Here is a 6,280-nt window from a genome sequence, read left to right as displayed (position 1 = left end):
GGGGGTTTGGGGTTTTTGGGGTGGGATTTGGGGTCAGATTTGGGGGATTTGGGGTGGGATTTGGGGATTTTGGGGATATTTGGGGTCAGATTTGGGGATTTTGGGGGTTTTGGGTTGGGGTTTTGGGGGAGGTTTTGGGGGATTTGGGGTTTTTGGGGTGAGTTTTGGGGATTTGGGGTCAGGGTTGGGGTTTTTGGGGTGAGATTTGGGTTTTTTGGGGTCAGATTTGGGGGATTTTTGGGAGGATTTTGGGGTCAGATTTGGGGATTTGGGGGAATTCGGGGGAGATTTGGGGGATTTGGGGTCAGATTTGGGGGAGATTTGGGGTCAGGTTTGGGGTTTCTGGGGTGAGTTTTGGGGAATTTGGGGTCAGATTTGGGGGATTTGGGGTTTTTGGGGTGAGATTTTGGGGTTTTGGGGGAGGATTTGGGTGTTTTGGGGTTTTTGGGGCGAGATTTGGGGATTTGGGGTCAGGGTTGGAGGATTTGGGGTCAGATTTGGGGGAGATTTGGTGGAAATTTGGGGTCGGATTTGGGGGAGATTTGGGGGATTTTGGGGTCGGATTTGGGGTCGGATTTGGGGATTTTGGGGATATTTGGGGTGAAATTTGGGGGTTTTGGGGTGAGATTTGGGGATTTTGGGGATGTTTGGGGTCAGATTTGGGGGATTTTTCGGACAATTTTGGGGAGATTTTGGGGAGATTTGGGGTTTTGGGGGATTTGGGGTCAGATTTGGGGGATTTTGGGTTTTTTGGGGTGAAATTTGGGGGTTTTGGGGGGAGATTTGGGGGATTTGGGGTGAGATTTGGGGGATTTGGGGGATATTTGGGGTCGGATTTGGGGATTTTGGGTTTTTTGGGGTGAAATTTGGGGGTTTTGGGGTGAGATTTGGGGATTTTGGGTCAGATTTGGGGTCAGATTTGGGGATTTGGGGGAGGATTTGGGGGTTTTGGGGTTTTTGGGGTGGGATTTAGGGTCAGATTTGGGGGTTTGGGGATATTTGGGGTCAGATTTGGGGGATTTGGTTCAAATTTGGGGATTTGGGGTCAGATTTGGGGTTTTTGGGGTTTTTTGGGGTGAGATTTGGGGATTTGGGGGGAGATTTGGGGCTTTTGGGGAGGATTTGGGGGAGATTTGGGGGAGATTTGGGGGATTTGGGGTCAGATTTGGGGATTTTGGGGATATTTGGGGTCGGATTTGGGATTTGAGGGAGATTTGGGGGATTTGGGGTCAGATTTGGGGGATTTGAGGTTTTTTGGGGTGAGATTTGGGGGTTTTGGGGTGAGATTTGGGGATTTTGGGGATATTTGGGGTCAGATTTGGGATTTGGGGTCAGATTTGGGGGTTTGGGGGTTTTGGGGTCGGATTTGAGGGATTTGGGGTGAGATTTTGGGGTTTTGGGGGAGGTTTTGGGGGTTTTGGCGTTTTTGGGGTCAGATTTGGGGATATTTGGGGTCAGATTTGGGGGATTGGGTTCAGATTTGGGGGTTTGGGGAATTTGGGGTCAGAGTTGGGGGATTTGGGGTTTTTGGGCTGAGATTTTGGGGTTTGGGGGGAGGATTTGGGGGTTTTGGGGTTTTTGTGGTGAGATTTGGGGATTTGGGGTCAGTGTTGGGGGATTTGGGGGAGATTTGGGTTTTTTGGGGTGAGATTTGGGGGTTTTTTGGGAGGATTTTGGGGTCAGATTTGGGGATTTTTGGGAGGATTTTGGGGTTTTGGGGTTTTTGGGGTCAGATTTCAGGATTTGGGGTCGGATTTGGGGTCAAATTTGGGGGAGATTTGGTGGAAATTTGGGGTCGGATTTGGGGGAGATTTGGGGATTTTGGGGATATTTGGGGTCAGATTTTGGGGGATTGGGTTCAGATTTGGGGATTTGGGGTCAGATTTGGGGGATTTTGGGGTTTTTTGGGGTGAAATTTGGGGGTTTTGGGCTGAGATTTGGGGATTTTGGGTCAGATTTGGGTTCAGATTTGGGGGATTTGGGTCAAATTTGGGGATTCGGGGTCAGATTTGGGGGATTTTGGGTTTTTTGGGGTGGGATTTGGGGATTTTGGGGATATTTGGGGTCAGATTTGGGGTCGGATTTGGGGATTTTGGGGTTTTTTGGGGTGAGATTTTGGGGTTTTGGGGTGAGATTTGGGGATTTTGGGTCAGATTTGGGTTCAGATTTGGGGATTTGGGGTCAGGGTTGGGGGATTTGGGGTGAGATTTGGGTTTTTTGGGGTGAGATTTGGGGGATTTTTGGGAGGATTTTGGGGTCAGATTTGGGGGAATTTGGGGGAGATTTGGGGGATTTGGGGTCAGATTTGGGGGATTTGGGGTCGGATTTGGGGATTTTGGGGAGGATTTGGGGGTTTTGGCGTTTTTGGGGTCAGATTTCAGGATTTGGGGGCAGATTTGGGGGATTTGGGGTCAAATTTGGGGGAGATTTGGTGGAAATTTGGGGTCGGATTTGGGGGAGATTTGGGGATTTGGGATCAGATTTGGGGGATTTTTGTGGGGATTGGGGATTTTTGGGGATATTTGGGGTCAGATTTGGGGGTTTTTGGGGTTTTTGGGGTGAGATTTGGGGGTTTGGGGGGAGATTTGGGGGTTTTTGGGGAGGATTTGGGGGAGATTTGGGGAGGATTTTGGGGGATTTGGAGTCAGATTTGGGGTATTTGGGTCAGATTTGGGGATTTTGGGGATATTTGGGGTCGGATTTGGGATTTGAGGGAGATTTGGGGGATTTGGGGGTTTGGGGTTTTTGGGGTGAGATTTGGGGGATTTTGGGGATATTTGGGGATTTTGGGGTTTTTGGGGTCAGATTTGGGATTTGGGGTGAGATTTGGGGTTTTGGGTCGGATTTGGGTTCAGATTTGGGGGATTTGGGTCAAATTTGGGGATTTGGGGTGAGATTTGGGGATTTGGGGTTTTTTGGGGTGAAAATTGGGGGGTTTGGGGTCGGATTTGGGGGATTTTTCGGACAATTTTGGGGAGATTTTGGGAGATTTGGGGTTTTTGGGGTGAGACTTTGGGGTTTTGGGGGAGGATTTGGGGGATTTGGGTTTTTTGGGGTGAGTTTTGGGGATTTGGGGTCAGGGTTGGGGGATTTGGGGGAGATTTGGGTTTTTTGGGGTGAAATTTGGGGGATTTTTGGGAGGATTTTGGGGTCAGATTTGGGGGATCTGGGGGAATTTGGGGGAGATTTGGGGTTTTTGGGGTGAGATTTGGGGAATTTGGGGTCGGATTTGGGGTCAAATTTGGGGGAGATTTGGTGGAAATTTGGGGTCAGATTTGGGGTCGGATTTGGGGATTTGGGGTCAGATTTGGGGGATTTTTGTGGGGATTGGGGATTTTTGGGGATATTTGGTGTCAGATTTGGGGATTTGGGGATATTTGGGGTGAGATTTGGGGTTTTTGGGGTGAGATTTGGGCGATATGGGGTCAGATTTTGGGGGGATTTGGGTTCAGATTTGTGAGGATTGGGGATTTTTGGGGTTTTTGGGGTCAGGGTTGGGGGATTTGGGGATATTTGGGGTCAGATTTGCGGGATATGGGGTCAGATTTGGGGATTTTTGGAGTTTTTGGGGTGAGATTTGGCATTTTTGGGGTCACATTTGGGGTCACATTTGGGGAATTTGGGGTCAGGGTTGGGGGATTTGGGGGAGGATTTGGTGGTTTGGGGGTTTTTGGGGTCGGATTTGGGGAATTTGGGTTCAGATTTGGGGATTTTGGGGATATTTGGGGTCAGATTTTGGGGATTGGGTTCGGATTTGGGGTCAGATTTGGGGATTTTGGGGATATTTGGGGTCGGATTTGGGGTCAGATTTGGGGGATTTTGGGTTTTTTGGGGTGAGATTTGGGGGTTTTGGGGTCAGGGTTGGGGGATTTGGGGTCGGATTTGGGGTCTGATTTGGCGTTTTTGGGGTGAGATTTGGGGGTTTTGGGGTGAGATTTGGGGATTTGGGGTCAGATTTGGGGGTTTTGGGAATTTGGGGTCAGAGTTGGGGGATTTGGGGTTTTTGGGTTGGGGTTTTGGGGGAGGTTTTGGGGGTTTTGGGGTTTTTGTGGTGAGATTTGGGGATTTGGGGTCAGATTTGGGGGTTTGGGAATTTGGGGTCAGATTTGGGGATTTTGGGGGTTTTGGGTTGGGGTTTTGGGGGAGGTTTTGGGGGTTTTGGGGTTTTTGTGGTGAGATTTGGGGATTTGGGGTCAGGGTTGGGGGATTTGGGGTCAGATTTGGGTTTTTTGGGGTGAGATTTGGGGTTTTTGGGGTCAGGGTTGGGGGATTTGGGGATATTTGGGGTCAGATTTGGGGGACTTGGGGCCGGATTTGGGGATTTTTGGAGTTTTTTGGGGGGTTTGGGGTTTTTTAGGGTTTTTGTTTGGTTGGTTTTTCTTTGATTTTTATTTCTTTATTTTCAGGAGTTTTGGGTGCTTTTGGTTTGGTTTTTTTTGGTTTTTTATTTCTTTCTTTTCCAGGGGTTTTTGGGGACTTTTTGGGCTTTTTTTTAATTTCTTTTTGTTGGGGTTTTTGGGGATTTATTTGGGTTTTTTTGGTTTTTCTTTTGTTGGATTTTTGGGGATTTTTGGGGGTTTTTGGGGTTTTTTTTTGTTTTTTTGGGAGGTTTTTATTTGGTTTTTTTTTGGGTTTTATTTGTTTGGTTTTGGGGTTTTTCGGGTTTTATTTTGGTTTTTTATTCGTTTGGGTTTTGGGGATTTTTGGGGGTTTTTTTTGGGGTTTTTGTGGTTTTTGGGGGTTTTTGGGGACTTTTTTGGGTTTTTTTTTGCTCCTATTTGTTTGTTGGGGTTTTTGGGGATTGATTTTTTTGGGTTTTTTTTGGGTTTTTCTTTTGTTTGATTTTTGGGGATTTTGGGGGATTTTTGGGGGTTTTTGGGGGATTTTGGGGTTTTTTGGGGGGATTTTAATTGGTTTTTTTTGTTTGTTTTGGGGGTTTTTTTTGGGTTTTTTTGGTTTTTTATTCATTTAAGTTTTGGGGATTTTGGGATTTTTTTGGGTTTTTTTTGTTGGTTTTTTCTTTGTTTTTTGGGGGTTTTGGGTTTTTTAGGGTTTTTATTTGTTTGGTTTTTCTTTGATTTTTATTTCTTTATTTTCAGGAGTTTGGGGTGGTTTTGTTTGGTTTTTATTTTATTTATTTATTTTTTTAGGGGTTTTGGGGACTTTTTGGGGTTTTTTTTGCTCCTATTTGTTTGTTGGGGTTTTTGGGGGATTGATTTATTTGGGTTTTTTTTGGTTTTTCTTTTGTTGGATTTTTGGGCGTTTTTGGGGGGATTTTGGGGTTTTTTTGGGAGGTTTTTATTTGTTGGTTTTTTGGGTTTTTTTGGTTTTTCTTTTGTTGGATTTTTGGGGATTTTTGGGGGGATTCTGGGGTTTTTTTGGGAGGTTTTTATTTGTTGGTTTTTTGGGTTTTTTTTGGTTTTTGGGGTTTTTTTTGGGGGTTATTTTTTTATTTTTTATTCATTTAATTTTTTTGGATTTTTGGGGTTTTTTTGTTCGTTTTTTCTTTGTTTTTGGGGGTTTTGGGTTTTTTAGGGTTTTTGTTCGTTTGGTTTTCCTTTGATTTTTATTTCTTTATTTTCAGGAGTTTTGGGTGGTTTTGGGTTTTTTTGTTTTTTATTTCTTTGGTTTTTGAGGGGTTTGGGGACTTTTTGGGTTTTTTTTGTTTATATTTGTTGGGTTTTTGGGGTTTTTTTTTTGTTTTTCTTTTGTTTGATTTTTGGGGGTTTTTGGGGTGATTTTGGGGTTTTTTTGGGAGGTTTTTATTTGTTGGTTTTTTGGGGTTTTTTTTTTGTTTTTGGGGGGTTTTTTGGGTTTATTTTTTGGTTTTTTATTCATTTAAGTTTTGGGGATTTTTGTGGGATTTTTTTGGTTTTTTTTCTTTGTTTTTTGGGGGTTTTGGGTTTTTTTAGGGTTTTTATTTGTTTGGTTTTTCTTTGATTTTTATTTCTTTATTTTCAGGAGTTTTGGGTGGTTTTGGTTTGGTTTTTATTTCTTTGTTTTTTGAGGGGTTTTGGGGTTTTTTTTGGGTTTTTTTTTTGCTCCTATTTGTTTGTTGGGGTTTTTGGGGGATTGATTTTTTTGGGTTTTTTTTTGGGTTTTTCTTTTGTTTGATTTTTGGGGATTTTGGGGGATTTTTGGGGGTTTTTGGGGGATTTTGGGGTTTTTGGGGGGATTTTATTTGGTTTTTTTTGTTTGTTTTGGGGTTTTTTTTTGGGTTTTTTTGGTTTTTTATTCGTTTCAATTTTGGGGATTTTTGTGGGATTTTTTTGGTTTTTTT

The sequence above is a fragment of the Agelaius tricolor genome, unplaced genomic scaffold (genome assembly GCF_023055355.1).
Source record: "Agelaius tricolor isolate 1412-34295 unplaced genomic scaffold, bAgeTri1.0.p SCAF_133, whole genome shotgun sequence".
Lineage (NCBI taxonomy): Eukaryota > Metazoa > Chordata > Aves > Passeriformes > Icteridae > Agelaius > Agelaius tricolor.
Note: the sequence above shows the minus strand (reverse complement) of the source record.